The sequence below is a fragment of the Chelonia mydas genome, chromosome 15 (genome assembly GCF_015237465.2).
Source record: "Chelonia mydas isolate rCheMyd1 chromosome 15, rCheMyd1.pri.v2, whole genome shotgun sequence".
Taxonomy (NCBI): Eukaryota; Metazoa; Chordata; order Testudines; family Cheloniidae; genus Chelonia; species Chelonia mydas.
In genome coordinates this window covers 29,564,961-29,583,245 of record NC_057856.1, presented here as the reverse complement: position 1 = coordinate 29,583,245, position 18,285 = coordinate 29,564,961, and the positions used below count along the sequence as shown (strand labels likewise).

The following is an 18,285-nucleotide window of genomic DNA, read 5'->3' as shown; positions in this document are numbered from 1 at the left end:
GGCAATGCCAAGCGGATGTTATTGAACTTCAAATAAAGTCATTCCGTTCTGTGTGAGTCAAACGCTGGGTGAAAGTGAGGCTCCATTTCTATGTCGTCCCGAATGGCTGACAATCACTAGTGAAAACATGGCTTGTCCCTTCAGCGTGAACAGTGCCAGCCTAGCCATGTGCCATCTCTCTAGCGAAGCATGGCAGATACATTCTTTACTTCCTCTCTGTCAAAGACACCTGCCTCCTGTACCAGGGCTTCAAAATGAAGGGAGATCACGTGAAACTAACAAAACCCTTTTCCCATACACTACCTGAGCGAAGACCTAGTTATGTTCCCTGTCAGCTGTTTATTCTGGTGGATGTGAGGATCAGACACATGCTTTGATGTTCACGGTAGGCAGCATCATGGAAGCACTTAGATTGATTGCAGGGAAGGCGAGAAAGGCAGACACGCAACTCAAGGGGCCAGCGTTCCAACTTTGAAAGGGAATTACAGGGGAAAACTCAACCAAATGGCACAGTGGGAGAGTTTCAGAACTGTTGTTTTCCAAAGTAAGAATGAAACAGTCACACAGACGATGCTTTTTGCAAAAGATTTAATTTGCCTCCTGCTTTGATGCAGAAGGGAATGTGGCTAGCCACGCTCAGAACAGAGAGAAAGAGACAGCGGGCAAGGGCTACAGGGATATGTGTGTGTGTTGTGTGTGAGTAGTGGGGCAGCTGTGTCAAAGTGTGTGTTATGGGGAGAGGTGAGTGAGGGTGTGTTGTGTGTCAATACACGTGTTGTGTTTTGTGTGTGCATGCCCATCTGGATGTGGTTGAGTGCTCTGCGTCAGAATGGGGTGTGTGCTGTGTGTTATACATGTTGTGTGTGATGTGTGAGTGTCAGTGTGGTTGGGGTGTGTGTGTTATTAGGCACACCGTGTGCATCAGTGTGGTGCGGGTGCACGTTGTGTGTCAGTGCCCGTGTGTGACTGGGTGCTGGGGAGTCCCGCTCCTTCCCATCCACAGTGCTCAGATCAGTGCTTGGCAGATCAATGGGAACCTCGCAGTTCTAGGGCCTTTATCCCCCTGAGTGCTGACCTCCGCGCTCAGCCGTGTTCATGTCAACGCTGAAGCCCCTGGAGCTGCTCTCACCCAGTCTCCCTGGAGGAGACGCGTCAGGCCACAATCTTTATTGACCTTTGCCTTGTTTTCACACAGTGATCTTGGTCTGCACGTGAATCCAACCAAATAATAAATCTCCTGGAGAGGGGCTTCCCCCCTCCCCTCCGTGGGAACACCGTACCTGCCAAGGGCCACAGGGCGATAGGAGCCAGCCCCCGGAGTCATATGGGTGCAAGACCTGCCAGGAGTGACTTTGGCTCAGACCTGCCCCACCCACTCGGCCAATGCCTGGGGTGGCTTGACCCGCAGCAGGACTGAAAGCTGTTGGCAGAAGAACATTTCCTTCCTGACCTCCCTCGGGGTGGAGGGCAGCGGCCAGGAGAGCTGTAGGCCTGACACAGTCTTTGAGTGTAGATAAGCTGGTTTGCAATGTACCCGCTGGGTCTCCCTAGGGTATGTGACTGACTCTCTGCCCCACACCTCACTTCAGGGCTGTGGGATTGCAGTCAGGGCTGAGCCTAGCCATCTGCATGGCACCTGGCCTGCGTGGCCAACATGACGCTGTAGAACCAGAGCCATGAGCAAAGGCAAGGTCCCATGGGGCCACCTTGTTGGGATCCTGCAGTCCATTCTCCGGGGAACTGCCAGAAGGAATCACAACCACAGTGCTTTGCACAGGTATGGAGTGCTGCAGCCAGGGGCCTCAGGAGTGGGGGAGAGGAGGCAGTGTCCGCACTGCAAAGAAAACAGGGACTATGGGAAATCTCACTGCCCCAACCTGGATAATCGTCCAAACTCCTGGGCATGCCTCAGCCAGACACAGGCTGGTATTTTCCATGAAGCTAGCAGGCGGATTTGGGTTTCCTTAGGTGTCATTAAGAACCCAGCCATAACAGACACATCGACTCATAGGCTTTAAGGCCAGAAGGCACCGTCATGATCATCTAGTCTGACCTCCTGCACATCACAGGCTACAGAACCTCACCCGCCCACTCCTGTAATAGACCCCTAACCTCTGGCTGAGTTCCCGACGTCCTCAAATCATGGTTTAAAGACTTCAAGTTACAGAGAATCCACCATTTTCTCTAAACCAGCAAGTGACCCGTGGCCCACACTGCAGAGGAAGGTGAAAACCCCCCACGATCTCTACCAATCTGGCCTGTGGGAAAATTCCTTCCCGACCCCAACATGGCAATCAGTTAGACCCTGAGCACGTGGGCAAGACCCACCAGCTGGACACCTGGAAGAGAATTCTCCGTAGCAGCTCAGAGCCCTCCCCCTCTAGTGTCTCCTCTCCAGCCATTGGGGATATTTGCTGCTAGCAGCTGTAATTGCGTCATATGCCATTGTAGGCCTCACCAGACCATCCCGTCCATACATTTATCAAGCTCAGTCTTAAAACCAGTAACGTTTTTTGCTCCCACTGCTCTCCTTGGAAGGCTGTTCCAGACCTTCACTCCTCTGATGGTTAGAAACCTTCATTTCTAATTTCAAGTCTAAACTTATTACTGGCCAGTTTATAAGCAACTGTTCTAGTGCTAGGATTAGCCCTTAACTTAAATAACTCCTCTCCCTCCCTGGTGTTTATCCCTCTGATGTATAGAGAGCAATCAGATCTCCCCTCAGCCTTTGGTTAGGCTAATCAAGCCAAGCTCCTTAAGTCTCCTCTCAAGAGGCAGGTTCTCCATTCTCTGATCATCCTAAGAGCCCTTCTCTGCACCTGTTCCATTTTGAATTAATCTGTCTTAAACCTGGAAGTCCAGAATTGCTCACAGTAATCCAGATGAGGTCTTGTATAATGGTACTAACACTTCCCGGTCTCTACTGGAAATACCTCGCCTGATGCATCCTTGGACTGCATTAGCCTTTTTCAGAGCCGCATCACAGTGGCAGCTCATAGTCATCCTGTGATCGACCAATACGCCCAGGTCTTTCTCCTCCTCTGTTGCTTCTGATATGTCCCCAGCTGATATCTTGTTGTTAGTCCCTACGTGCATGATCTTGTGCTTTGCGCTATTAAATTTCATCCCATTTCTAACTCCAAACCTCATGTGGATTCCCCCAGCTGCGCAGGCACCTGGCCACCTGAGCACATAGCACACCTCCCTGTCACCCTTTGCAAATCTCGGACCGTCTCCCTCTTTGACATGTGGCCGCAATGGACAGAGCTGTAAAAAGCAGGGGATTTCTAGCAGGCAGGTCAGCAGGCAAAGCTGTTGCTGCCTTACTGTGGCCTCACAGCCACCCCACGTGTCCTCCGCCCCGGGCATCCACGCCGGCCTCACCAACAAAAGGAGAGCGCTGCCTCTGGCAGCAGTCTGCGAGAACACCCTGAGAAGTTAAAGAGACATGCCTAGCGCTGCTTAAGGAGCATGGCTGTCAGATGTGGGGCAGGCTGAAATATTAATGGAACTAACATTTCAATTACCTTTTATCTGAAAAGGCTCGGGCTGCAGCGAGGAGCCCCTGTGTTGCTTCGCTCCTGTCTCCTCGGCGCTGCTGTCACTGAGACGTTCATGCCGCGCTGGTTCTTTTTATTGGTTTTTATCACTTTTGACATTGCCAACAATGAGACTTGAAGTAAATTTTCAGCAGTGACTGTGTCAGTGGAAAACTGTCACGCCGTCATTTTTCTAAATTAGGTGATGATTTTAGCCCTGGTGCAAGGAGCAGGAGGGAAAGTGACGGGGCTGGGGCTGAGTAGTTCCTTATCCTTCCAGGCCTGGTGCATTGTGGGGGTGGAGGTGGCGGAGCAGCCAAACACTGTGTTTTTCCAGTGAGTAGTCTAGGGCTGGTGCTGGGGGTCAGGCTGGTTTCCACTCTGTGCCGTCCCACAGCCCTGGGAGAACTGCACAAGGTGTAATTCCAATCAGAACGTCTCCCACGTGTTTGAGAGTGGAGAGAGAAAACTAGAAATGGAACCTTGGATTTTGGAAGGGGAACAAATTCAACTACATGAGCAGGGGCGTCCAGGCTCACTTCGAAAACTCGGCCTGTCCAGCATCTCTGGCGGGAGAGCGAGCCATAGGATGGGAGCCAATGAAAACACAAGAGAGAAACATAACAACTCTCATTGGCTGAGCTGAAAACACAGGGACTTTAAAGAGTAAGTAGCCCATTGGCCACTGGCTTCCAGTTTCAACAAGAAACAGGAGCCTCGGTGAGACGTGAACTCTGAAAACGTGCGAAAGCTGCAGGATTTCCACTCTAAAGAAGCCAGAATGGATTCATAGCAGTGGCCTCTCATTCTGACACTGGTTCATCTGGCCCGGTGTCCTCCCTGTAGCTATATCCAATACCTGAGGCTTCAGAGAAAGCTGACTATCCCTATCCCCTCCCAGCATGATCCTAGAGAGCCGTACAATACCCTGGGATTGGGGGCAGTACGTTCCTTCCTGACCCCGAAAGTGATCAGCTGTAACACCCTAGAGCCTGCGATTGGGTCGCCCTAATGTGAGTCAAACCTGGGTTGCAAATGGTTTTGGTTCTGATTAATCTGCATTTTCTACTCATTCCCCCTCAGGATCAGCCTGGGGATGCATGGCAGATGGTAAAAGCTCATCAAAATGAATAGTGACTGTCTGAAAGACTGTTTGGAAAGGGGAAATCACCAGGTTCTTTTGGGCTGATTTGAATGGAGTGACAACACAAACCAAAGGTGTAAAACAGCAGTGGTATCCCAGCTCCTGGAGAATCCAAACTCTCCAGCCCCGAATCTGTGCTGAAGCTTCTGTTCAGATGGCATCTACAAATCAGTATGCCTCCTCTAGCCATAGAGATGTCAGACAGTCAGGAATCAGTCATCCTAATTAAATTGCTACTGACTTTCACTTGCGTCTTCAGTCAATAGTCACTTTAATGCTATCAGAGACAGAGCTGGCTCTTAGCTAAAGATGTTTTCTCGTACGCCTGATTCATTCTGACTGCTAACTGATGGTTTTTGATGTTTGGAAGAGGGCTGGCCTTAGGGAACGTCACAGCAATATGTAAATGTGCAGGATGACAGCAGACTTCCGAGATGGGCTGATTTAGGCTACTAGTCAAGTGCTTTGAGGATTTTTAACCCCTCTATTTTCTTTTTCCCCCTCCTGCTTCCCAGATAGATTCCCGACCTCCACCCGCCATGGCAACATGGCTCTGTTACTGTCTACAGCAGCACTCGCTGCTAAGAGCCACCTGGATGCTTTCAGCTGCCCTGTCCTGCAGCTGTCCAGGTTTGGACCCAAGTGGTCTGGAGGGATGCCCCAATTCCCTCTTTCACACCTTAGAAAATCCCTCCCCAATACCCTATCCCAATGCCGAGCTATCACTGGGGTCTGGCACCTCATCTCCTCTGGTGGCATTTGGAAAGGACCTGGCTTGGCATTGCACAGTGCAGCATGACCCAGGAAGAAGCTGGGGCCTTCATTTCCAGCTGACTTTCCCTGCCCGTCTTAATGACAAGGGAGGTAGTTGTGCCACTCTGCTCGGCACTGGTGAGGCCTCAGCTGGAGTCCTGCGTCTAATTCTAACTCTAGTAAAGATGTGGACAAACTGGAGAGAGTCCAGAGGAGAACAACAAAAATGATCAAAGGTTTAGAAACCCTGACCTGTGAGGGAAGGTTAAACAAACTGGGCCCGGTTAGTCTTGAGAAAAGACAACTGAGCGGGGACCTGATATGTCCTCAAATATGTTCAGAGCTGTTATAAAGAGGACAGTGACCAATTGTTCTCCATGTTCACTGAAGATAAGACAAGAAGTAACCAGCTTAATCGGCAGCAAGAGAGATTTAGGTTAAATAGTAGGAAAAACTTTCTCGCACTCAGGGTAATTAAGCTCTGGAACAGGCTTCAGATGGGATCCCAGTCACTGGAGGATTTAAGAACAGGCTGGACAAACCCATCGGGGCTGGGCCTAGGTTTCCTTGGTCCTGCTTCAGCACAGGGGGCTGGATGTGATGACCTCAAGGCGGCCCCTCCAGCCCCACGTTTCTCTGATTCGATGATTAATTGTGTGGCAACCTTTGATAAGTCAGCAGCTCCTCTTCCCCCTCACACCCCAGCCGCTTTCACAGAGTCAATCAGTGTGTCAGGTGAAGTCATCTAGCAGGAGTTACAGTATGGCAGAGATGGGCTGAATCAGCTCCAGAATGGGTGTGTGTGTGTTTGTCTGTGTGTGTGAGAGATTTCCTATAGCAGAGCAGGAGATATCACCTGTCTACCATAACTAGCATGGTAGAGACCAATGCCAAAAGGAGAAGGAAAGGTGTTCTGCTGGCTGAGAAGCAGCACCTTGTGTCATGTGATCTGGGGTGCTGAACAGAGGCTGGGGGAAAACTTCCAGACTACTACTGAAGAGTGTTTACACAACAGCTTACTGAGTGGTGTCAAAGCAGGGCTGGCTGGTGTCATCCCAGTGTTACCATAAGCTTTCAGCCCTAATTTAAGCAATGGTCTTAAATTGCAGCAAGGGAGGTTGAGGTTGGACGTTAGGAAAATCTTCCTGACTGTCAGGGTGGTTAAGCACTGGAATAAATGGCCTCGGGAGGTTGTGGAATCTCCATCATTGGAGATTTTTAAGAGCAGGTTGGACAAACACCTGCCAGGGATGGTCTCGATAATTAGTCCTATCACGAGTGCATGTGACTGGACTCGATGACCTCTCGAGGTCCCTTCCAGTTCTGTGATTCTATGATTCTAACTGCTTCCATTTTGGATTAGGGAAGAAAGAACGAAAGTCAAGTTTCCCTGAGGGAGCACAGTGGGTGCGCCTCCTCTACAGCTGGCTGCATGTGAGCACAACGTGGCTTCCTCCTGTGCCCCTGGGAGGCGGAATCCAACCACCATTGGAGGGTCAGAAAAGGTCAGTTACACTAACTTCAGGGCTTTTTAAAAAATATTGACCATTTATTTCTTGGTTTTCCTGTGTCCAGCTGGAGGAGGCCTTGGAAATCTCATGAGCCTGGACAAACTTTGGGTGAGAACCCCAAACTTTACGCCTCTCACTAGTAGTAAGATGTGGGAGATGTGTGCAAGGAAAGGGATTTGCTCTCCCTTGCCATGGTGACATTTCCACATTGAAATTTTCAGTTTCCAATTTTTCACCAAAAGGCAAAACGTTACCTGGGGAAAAAAAAACACCCATTTTCCAACCAGCTCTAATCAAAAGTCTGAAGATTTATTAGAGCCTCATAGGACTGCAGTGTCTGATGGGAGTGCTCACAATATTAGTCTCTATTACCAGATTTCTGGCACTTCCCACGGATACTAGCTGTGAGTACAATGCAGAGAGAGAGCCTTACTAGCGATGCTCTGACTCCTTCACTTCCGTTCGGTTGGGATCTGGAATTGCAAAAGGACTGCGAGACATTAGCTGAACATGTCAGAATATCTAAAAGAAGGGGACATGGTTTCTGTCAGCGTGGTTAATTTTTTTTACCAAACTGGTTTCTCCAGCCATCGTTTTGTGGATTAGAGGATCCCACCCCGTGAGCTGGACTTCCAGAAGAGGAGTTCATCTTGGAAGATTAGGAAAGAAAAATATTCACGACCCAGCAGCAGCTGCGTTTCAGTTTTCAAACCCTGGAATTCACCTAATCTCATTTAATAGGAACATAGGAGTGGCCAGACTGGATCCGACCCAGGGCCCATCTAGTCTGGCAGTGGCCAGGGCCAGATGCCTCAGAGGAAGGTATAAGAACCCCACAAGAGGCAGATGTGGGGTGATCTGCCCCATTAAAGACCCTTCTGGCCCTTACTACGTAGTCAGAGATTGATCTAAACCCTACATTTAAGCACTTTTGATGCTTCCATTACCACAGCATCTAGGTGCTGGTACAATAGCCCCGTTCCCAACCCCCATGTCCTCCACGGTCCAAGAAGCAGCAGCTTGCAGTCGCAGGAATAAACCTCTCTGCAGCCACGGTACAGATTCAGTCTGAGATGCTGGGTGCAGGCTTTCAGGGCTGAGCCACTGTGCACCGAACGATCCATTTCTATTTCCTTGTGCCATTCTCAGCACACATACACACGCACCCCTAGTGCCCCTCCTCACCCCACTGGGAGACTAAGCAGAACTTTAATTTTAATGTTCATTGAGCATGTAAAGGGGGGAAAAAAATCAATTTAATAACCTCTCTTCACAAACACTGCCTGGAGGCTGCTTGGCAAACATGGCTTTTAGAACTGCAGAAAGTCTTTTGTGTTATTATTTATTACAGGGGTATTAAATATAGTCGTAACTCACAGCAAAAGCGGCCCCATTGTCATTGCTGCGGAGAGAGATGCACTTACATTATGCACTGCATGCCATTAACAGAGGAGCTGGGAGTGATGGGGAACTCCCTGAGCATGAACTTTCCTAGGGCCTCATCGGAACAAAATGCAGCTGGACCAAACAGAGAGACAAGCAAACGGATTCAGTAGAGGGTAGTGGCCTCTGACATGTAACCAAGGCAAAGATCATACTGCAACTGCTTCATAAAGAGAATACCTGTCCTAGGAGTCTGCATGAATACTTCCGTATGGCCCAGCTCCGGGCATGACATGTAAGGAAACAGTCAATAAAATCTAATTGGATTGTCTATTGGTCACATCTCCACCATCTTGCTTTCCTCCTCTCTGGAGTCCCTTCCTGAAGCACCCTCTAGTGTTCCCAGGTATTTATTGCACTTGCTCACGCTATTCGTTGAGCATCAGCTCGATTTCTTTTTACATTCTTGCCCCATTTGTTGGGAATTCTGGCCAGGTGCCATTTATAAAAATAATTCCTAAATTTTCAATGTATTTTAAAAATGGAATATAAAGGAGGAGCTAACTCTCTAGATTCTAGCCAGTGACACCTACTTACAAATGGAATAGTAGTCACAAACACCAGCAAAGCATTCTGAGACTGCATAGCCCAGCAGTAATCATATGACTGTGGGTTAACCCTTTGGGGATTGCAGATCGCTAAGTCTGGGAAATGTCAGCATTGTAAGGGTTAACCGGGTTGCAAAGACAGTCCCATTACTCCTGTTAAATCAAAGGCGTAAGTTAATGTCAATCAAGAGTGGAAAATTACCTGGATTGCCAGACAGCCACACCCCCAAATGAAATTTCTGGGTCCTCCCACCTACATGAATTCCTGTGCAACCAACAATTTCCCCACGATTGTCTCAAAATGCCACCAATAAATTTAAAAAATATAAAAGGAGGGCTGGCTGCTTCATCAACATAAGAAATACAGGGGACACTTGATTCCTTGGCGTTCTGGACCAACACAGTAATGCATCAAGCAAGCAGTCTTTTTTTTTAATTCATCAAAGTTATAGGAGTTGAAAACTATGCAAAGACGCAATGATAAACAAGACACAAGCCAAGGGTAACTAAATACACCTCGTGTTTTCACTGATATAGGGGTAAGATGGCAACAGATAATAGCAAGAGACACAAATGCTCAGGAACAGAGCTTCAAAGCCAGAACTAGACAAATAACTACAAAAAATATATTCAAACCATATCACAAAATCCACTGAATACATTACTTGAAAATATACTCCATGACTGATCAGCCCAGCTCTCTAGCTGGGCAAGTCAGCTACACAGACATCTAGTGAAGAGTTGACTTTTAAAATGTAATGTAATTTACTGAGTAAATTATTCAAAACGTTCTTGAGCAAAACATGGTTGGAGCTCAGAGACAACGGGGATGGATAGAATAGAATCCTGTTCGTTTGTCCAAAAAATCATAGAAACTAGAAATTGAAAGGAGCTACTAGATCTTATTTGATCTATCCCAGAAGCCAGCGTAGGTTGCTTTCTCTAGTTCTGTCCAGTGCTCTCTGAAGTCAGCAGGAGACTTTCCATTGACTTCAATGGATGCTTGATCCAAAATCCATGGAAATCAACCAGAGTGTTTCTACCGACTTTTGGCTTTGACTTAGGGCCTACAGTTTATAAATAATCTCCAGTGCTCTGCAGTTTATTTGACATGTCCAGTGTGTCTCTGGGGAGATTATCTCATGGTTAGCCACATCTGCCCCAGAAGATATTTTTCCTTGGGGAGCTGAGATCAATTCATTCCCCTGGGATGTGCTTCCCTGAGATCCCAGACCCAAGAGGTGTCCCAGGGCTGGCGCCAGCCTTCTCCAGCACTGGGGAATGGAAGTTTGCAACTTGTCTTTTTATTGTGCCACTTCTGAGCGCTCACAACCCTACCCCCACCCCCGCTTGCCCTACAAAGGAACTAAGCAGAACTTTAATTTTAATGTTCATTGAGCATGGAAAGGGGGGGAATCAATTTAATAACCTATATTTGCAAACGGTGCCTGAAGGCTGCATGGCAAACAGTGTCTGGGGAGACCCTGGGATAATAAACTGCAAGGTTTGCTGCCTCAGACCTGAGGGCAGGCAGCAGCGCGTGCCAGCTGGGCTGGGAGGAAGGCAAGGGAGAGCGGGGCCTGTAACGCAAGGCTTGGCTCTGTCTTTCCCGTGCTTCGCTCGGCAGCATTGGACTAGTAGGATTCGTCCCGACTGGGGCTGGGAGCCGTTTATTTTTGGCTGAGTTGCTGCTCAGGGTTCTTGGGTCATTAAAAATCAGGACGAATCCCTGCCCCGCAATCCCCAGGCATTTCTGAATTGCGAGGGTTTCTCCAGGGCTGGCGGGGGAGTGGCGGGGGGCAAGGCTATTGCCAGGCACAGATCTAGGAAGCAGGGTTATACCGGAGAGGCCACCCATGTGTGACCCATGTCAGGGCCAGAAGCAGTGGTGAGATGGGCTGAGCACAGCAAGAGCCCACTGAGGGGGGAAGATGAAGCAGGCAGTGAAGAAAGCGACATCCCTGACCCTTAAATGTGCATATGTTCTGCACAGAACAATGCCAGCTGTTTGGCACCCCAAAGCATGTGGGGAATCAGAGATCTGATACCCAGACATATCTCATAAAGGTGGCAGCTGGAGAAGGCATGGGAGTTCTTAAAGCACAGGACTTGGACTCCTAAGATTTGTGACTTATGTTCCTAGCTCTGCTACCGACCTGCTGAGTGTCCTTGGGGGAGTCACAAGCTCTCCCAGGCTGGAGATCAGGGTTCTCTCCATGGCACCTTGCACGTGCTGTGAGACCCTCGGACGGGAAGTGCCAGAGGAGTGCAGAGGAGATTATATTATTAGAGTTCATCGTCGCTGGTGCTCATGTGGAACATGCCATAAAAGGGGAAGCAAAACCCAGACAGAAAAACAGAGGGGAGAAGACCCCCCACCCTCCGGCCCTTTGGTTCAGTGCTCTGCATCCACCTGTCTGTCTCTGAGGGTACAGGGTGCATTTGGGGACTGGTTGAAGTTGTAGCTTCTGACCACACTCATTGCAGGTATTCGGCAGGGGAGTTCCCACAAACAAGCATCCATCTGTGGGCAGTTCACAAACTGCTCAACCAGGGGCCTTCCTGCCAGTGATGGACGTGCATGTGGTGGATGCTAACAGACATTGTGAATTGGACCATAAGAACGGCCACAAGGGGTCAGTCCAATGGTCAGTCTAGCCCAGTATCTTGTCTTCCAACAGTGGCCCGTACCAGAGCTTGAGAGGGAACAAACAAAACAGGAAAGGAGTACTTATGGCACCTTAGAGACTAGCCAATTTATTTGAGCATAAGCTTTCATGAGCTACAGCTCACTTCATCGGATGCATACTGTGGAAAGTGTAGAAGATCTTATTATATACACACAAAGCATGAAAAAATACCTCCTCCCACCCCACTCTCCTGCTGGTAATAGCTTATCTAAAGTGACCACTCTCCTTACAATGTGTATAATAATCAAGTTGGGCCATTTCCAGCACAAATCCAGGTTTTCTCACCCCCCCCCCCTCACAAACTCACTCTCCTGCTGGTAATAGCTTATCTAAAGTGACCACTCTCTTTACAATGTGTATGATAATCAAGGTGGGCCATTTCCAACACAAATCAAGGTTTTCTCACACACCCCCCCCCACTCACAAACTCACTCTTCTGCTGGTAATAGCTTATCCAAAGTGACCACTCTCCTTACATTGTGTATGATAATCAAGGTGGGCCATTTCCAGCACAAATCCAGGGTTTAACAGAACGTCTGGAGGGTGGAGGGGGGGGTAGGAAAAAACAAGGGGAAATAGGCTACCTTGCATAATGACTAAGCCACTCCCAGTCTCTATTCAAGCCTAAGTTAATTGTATCCAATTTGCAAATGAAACAATTTCCATCCCACCATCAACCTCAGCCTGGTCCAGTCCACACAAGAGATCCACTTCCTGGACACTACAGTGCTAATAAACGATGGTCACATAAACACCACCCTATACCGGAAACCTACTGACCGCTATGCCTACCTACATGCCTCCAGCTTTCACCCTGACCACACCACACAATCCATCGTCTACAGCCAAGCTCTGCGATACAACTGCATTTGCTCCAACCCCTCAGACAGAGACAAACACCTACAAGATCTCTATCAAGCATTCTTACAACTACAGTACCCACCTGCGGAAGTGAAGAAACAGATTGATAGAGCCAGAAGAGTTCCCAGAAGTCACCTACTACAGGACAGGCCTAACAAAGAAAATAACAGAACGCCACTAGCCGTCACCTTCAGCCCCCAACTAAAACGCCTCCAACGCATTATTAAGGATCTACAACCTATCCTGAAGGACGACCCATCGCTCTCATAAATCTTAGGAGACAGGCCAGTCCTTGCCTACAGACAGCCCCCCAACCTGAAGCAAATACTCACCAGCAACCACACACCACACAACAGAACCAATAACCCAGGAACCTATCCTTGCAACAAAGCCCGTTGCCAACTGTGCCCACATATCTATTCAGGGGACACCATCACAGGGCCTAATCACATCAGCCACACTATCAGAGGCTCGTTCACCTGCACATCCACCAATGTGATATATGCCATCATGTGCCAGCAATGCCCCTCTGCCATGTACATTGGTCAAACTGGACAGTCTCTACGTAAAAGAGTAAATGGACACAAATCAGATGTCAAGAATTATAACATTCATAAACCAGTCGGAGAACACTTCAATCTCTCTGGTCACGCAATTACAGACATGAAAGTCGCTATTTTACAACAAAAAAACTTCAAATCCAGACTCCAGCGAGAAACTGCTGAATTGGAATTCATTTGCAAATTGGATACAATTAACTTAGGCTTGAATAGAGACTGGGAGTGGCTTAGTCATTATGCAAGGTAGCCTATTTCCCCTTGTTTTTTCCTACGCCTCCCCCCCAGACGTTCTTGTTAAACCCTGGATTTGTGCTGGAAATGGCCCACCTTGATTATCATACACAGTGTAAAGAGAGTGGTCCCTTTGGATAAGCTATTACCAGCAGGAGAGTGAGTTTGTGAGGGGGCGGGGGTGAGAAAACCTTGATTTGTGTTGGAAATGGCCCACCTTGATTATCATACACATTGTAAGGAGAGTGGTCACTTTAGATAAGCTATTACCAGCAGGAGAGTGAGTTTGTGAGGGGGGGGGTGAGAAAACCTGGATTTGTGCTGGAAATGGCCCAACTTGATTATCATACACATTGTAAGGAGAGTGATCACTTTAGATAAGCTATTACCAGCAGGAGAGTGGGGTGGGAGGAGGTATTTTTTCATGCTTTGTGTGTATATAATAAGATCTTCTACACTTTCCACAGTATGCATCCGATGAAGTGAGCTGTAGCTCACGAAAGCTTATGCTCAGATAAATTGGTTAGTCTCTAAGGTGCCACAAGTACTCCTTTTCTTTTTGCGAATACAGACTAACACGGCTGTTACTCTGAAACCAAACAAAACAGGGCAGCTGAAGAGACTCACCCCTGTCTTCCTCACCTGGCTTCTAGCATGGGGTTGCATCGCTGACCATCCTGGCTAATAGCCATGGATGGACCTATCCTCTATGAATGTATCTAGTTCTTTTTTCAACCCAGTTATACTTTGGGCCTTCACAACATCCCTCAGCAATGAGTTCCACAGGTTAATTGTGCATTGTGTGAAAAAGTACTTCCTCTTGGTTGTATTAAAGCTGCTGTCTATTAATTTCACCTGGTTTTTGTATTGTGGGAAAGCACAAATAACACTTCTCTCGTCACTTTCTCCCCCCACTCATAATTTGCTAGACCTCTGTCCTACTCCCTTTCATCGTCTCTTGTCTAACCTGAAGAGCCCTAATATTTTTAGGCTCTCCTCATGTGGAAGCGGCTCCATACAACTGATCATTGTTGTTACCCTTCTCTGAACCTTTTCCAGTTCCACGCTACCCTTTTTGTGAGGGGGTGACCAGAAGTGGACACAGTATTCTCGCTGTGATTTATGAAGTGGCATTATGATATTTTCTGTCTTGATTTCAATCCCTTTCCTAATGGTTCCTACCAGTCTCTTAGTCTTTTGACTGCTGCTGCGCAATGAGCTGAAGTTTTTAGCCAGCTATCCCCGGTGACCGAGGCACTGCTTTGCATCACTCCGTCGGTGCCATTGCATGCAAAGGAACACAGCTGCACTAGCCATAGCTAGGCGAGTGCCTTATCCCAAGATGGGTGCTGTATTGTCCCCAAAGTGCCCTGCTCACTCTGTTTGGCCCGTCTCCAGCTTGAATGATATTAGGTGGCATTTTGATTGATGGGACGCCAGAGCTTTCCTTCCTCTATTGTATTAGCTAGGTACACTTCTGATTTTTATCAAATTTCACTTTCAAAAAAACAAAACAAGACAAAAAAACCCATCTCCGACGAGTGAATGAGCAGATTGATTTTGACAGGGGCTGATTGACAGAACTGGTGCAGTGTTGGAGGGCTGTTGGTTTTAGTTTAAAGCTGTTTTTGACTTAAGAAGCATGACGCCCTCTTGGAAACTAGCAGAGGCTCTGATAGCTGCAGAACTGCGTGAGGTTAGCGGGGTAGCATCGGTTTCCCAAAACAGCAATCTGCTAAAGTAGCCCAGATATCTCCTCTCTCTGTCTTTCCCTTCAATCCCAACCTGCTGCCAGCCCTCCAGTGGGGTCTGACTCTCCAAATTCTACATTAGTCTTGCTGTTCAGTGTGTTATTCTCCTCCTTCCAAGGTGCACTGCCTGGGGTCATTCGCTGATCAGCACGATGATGTAAACAGCCATTACTGAGCAGTGCAATTCACGGGAAAACACCAGCAGAGTTTTGATGTTACTTTGTATTTTAATTCTCCATTATCTGCATGACATTACTTGGACGCACAGGGAAAACCCCTGTCTGGGGAAACCCTACAATAATAAATGAACAGCAGGCCTTTGATCTTGTTTCTTTGCCTCTGGTGCTTTCCTGTGAAGTGCAGGAAGAAAGTTACAGTGTCAAATTGGAAGTGGCAGGAAGAGTTACCCCATTATTTGCAAAGGAGCTTTTTCCTGCGCCCCTTATTGAAACAAAATTAAAGAGTATCTCTTCCGTTGTTGCCTGGCCTTTGCAAGAGCATGACAAGGACTCCTTCTCCTCTCAGCAGCCCTGGTGCTGGGGTCCCTTTCAAACTACACCAGTCCAAATACAGCCCGGGAGATGAGAGAGCTTGAGGCCACCAAGGGCATGGGAATTCCGCCCAGCTGTGCCAAGGCTGCATTTGTCTCTCCGTCGCTAGAATAAAATGTTGTCTCTCTGGAAATAAAGCACATGCGGCCGAACGTCTGAGCTGTACGAGTCACAGAAGGAGCCCAGGGAGCAAAACCACGGTGTCCACATTCATTGTCTCAGGGCCTGTTATTTTGCAGCTTCCCTTCACTTCTCATTTGGAGCGAATGGGGAACTGGTGAGAGGTCCTGCGCTGCCAGGCCTGGAGACTGAAACCCTCAGCATAGCCCCGGTACAGCCCAGGGAGGGTGAGTGCAGAACTTCCTTCCACTGAGCCCCACCAATACCCCTGAGCCCTGACCCACTGCTCAGCGCTGCCCCTTGGCCAGGGGATGCTGGCATGCCCAGAGTGTTGATCACTTTGCTCTAGACCCCTGGCAGCTGGGGATGGTTTAGCCCTATTGTTTGAATGTGTAGGGTGAGGCCCAGAGGAGTCCAGTGACTCAGCCCAGGCCAGACAGCGAGTCAGAGCTGGAGACAGAACCCAGGAGTCCCGACTCCCACCCCTTGCTCTAACCGTGAGGCCACACACCCGCCAAGGACTGGTTTGTCTAATGGAGCTATCCACATCTCCCAGCCAGCACCAGGCACTTCTTCAGCTCCAGCAGCACAGCCTTGACCCCCTGCATCACCCCTTCATTTTTCCCTAGGAGAGGGTAGTTAATGAATACACTGGGTTTGGGCTTGCAAGCAGCGAATGGAGCTGGGCCTGCCTCACCTCCGTAGCCAGCTAACGCTGCAGCCTGACCAGTCTCCTGTCTGCCCCCTGGGAGGACAGTGGCGTTGGCTGGCATTCCCATTCGTTTCCACACGACAGTGTGACCCGCAGTGCTCACTGCCCCGCACTATAATGACACTCCACACTCGGGGTGCAAGGCGTCCCAGAAACAGCCGATCCGCCCGCCTCACACCCCGGGATGTTTGTAACCCCTCGTGGGATGGATTCCTCCGTCGTATTAAGGAGAACGTGGGTATTTAGTGGCTAGCGAGTACTGGGGTGTGCAGGGAATTAGCAGGGCCGGGTGGCCCATATTGTAGAAGGGCAGAGGCTCATGACAGATGGGGTCACTGGAGGTGCTTCTCCCTCCTTGTGCCTTTGCACCCCATTAGTGCCTGAAATGAATGTTAGTAACTGCGAGTGTCTCTCTCTTGCAGGCCCTGGGTCAGCAGGGGGAGAAGCAGATGGACAGCTCAGTGTCACCGGCACTCGAACCCGTGGCATCTCCTTGCCTGGACAATGACACAGAGGGATGTTTCACCTAGTCTCCTCCTGAATGAACTTTTGGATGGTGGGACAGGGGAATTTGTCCCTGGTTTCTGTCACCCATTACTTGCCTTCCCCAGCCTCCTGCATGGAGTAGTTAGGGTGTATGTGAACCACTGCCATCTTCAGGATGGAACTGGAACTGCTTGACTGTGTGTCATAGGCCCTACTCTGCCAACAGCTGATGGGGATTCTCCTCTAACAAGTGCTGTGGGCCTGTGCTTATGGAGAAGGACCTGTCTCTGGACCCTGTTCTTGCCATAAAGTTCTGACTGTGGACAGGGCGCATGAATCTGACCCTGAAGTTTTGGGTGCTCATGCCATGATGACACTTTCCTCCTCCTTGTTTCTCTTCCTTATCCCAAAATCAGAGTCGGGCTGGAATTTTCTACAGCTCATTTCCAGGCAGAGAGTGAGGGCAGCTGCCCGTGGCTCTGTTCTTTATGGCAGGTGCGTCTCTCTGCCAAAAAGAGTGAGAAGAACTTGGTTGACATTCAACTGTGGCAGGTTAAAGCATCACTTCAGCACTTTGGGGTCTCTTGATGACTTTCCGCTGGCACTGAGAAATGTTTCAGGGCATTAATAATGGTGAAGTACTGGAAATGATGATAAAACACAGCCTGTTGCTGCTTCACACTGAGGCTGAGAGCACACTGCCTGGTAAGTGCTCTGTAAACCTGGGCTTTGAAACCTTCCCAAATTTCCTGGAGAGCTACAGGAACTCATGGATTATTCATGACTATTAAGAACGAAATATACAGGACCATTTGAATGAGTCCTTTTCTTTTTGGTGTGAATTTAGTGCCAAACTCGGGCCACTAAGGGTGGGATGGGAGTTAGGGTCTAAATATCTCTGGGAACCCCACCCCAAAGTCCTGGGGTTAACGGCAGAGCAGGTACAGCCCAGGCAGGGGCTGAGCAAGCTGCCCCCAGTCATCACCAAGCCCCATGCCGCCCCATTGAGTTACTCATGGGAAGGATTTAGCCCAGCAGGCATCAACCCTGATCTGCTGGGACCATCAGGCCTACTGGACCATCAGACCATGGCCCATTCAGTCCGTGGCCTCTCTGCTCAGGCTGCTGACCAAATCACCAGCTAGCTCCAAAGTCAGCAGAGGTTTTTGCTCTGCTCACTGGATTGAAAACGGCCAACTCGCTTCACACAGGCCAGTGAGCAGCCATCAGATGGGACGAGCTCTGGACTGCTAATGACCTGGCTGGATCTGAACGGGTGAGCTACTGTGGAGACAGAAGTCGCCCTCTACCCATCACCAACCAACTGAGCCATCCCGGAGCCCGGAGGTCTCATTGAAAGGCATGATGTAAACCCAGGAAAAGGA

At 48.9% G+C, this 18,285-nt stretch overlaps 1 long non-coding RNA gene across 1 annotated transcript; it reads left to right on the top strand.

Moving 5' to 3' along the window:
- The first annotated feature begins 903 nt into the window (after positions 1 to 903).
- On the top strand, positions 904 to 14,175 carry LOC122463044. The gene is made up of 3 exons (XR_006286014.1): positions 904 to 914; positions 4,769 to 4,773; positions 13,934 to 14,175. It is a non-coding gene; the product is annotated as an uncharacterized LOC122463044 (long non-coding RNA).
- The last annotated feature ends 4,110 nt before the right edge of the window (positions 14,176 to 18,285 follow it).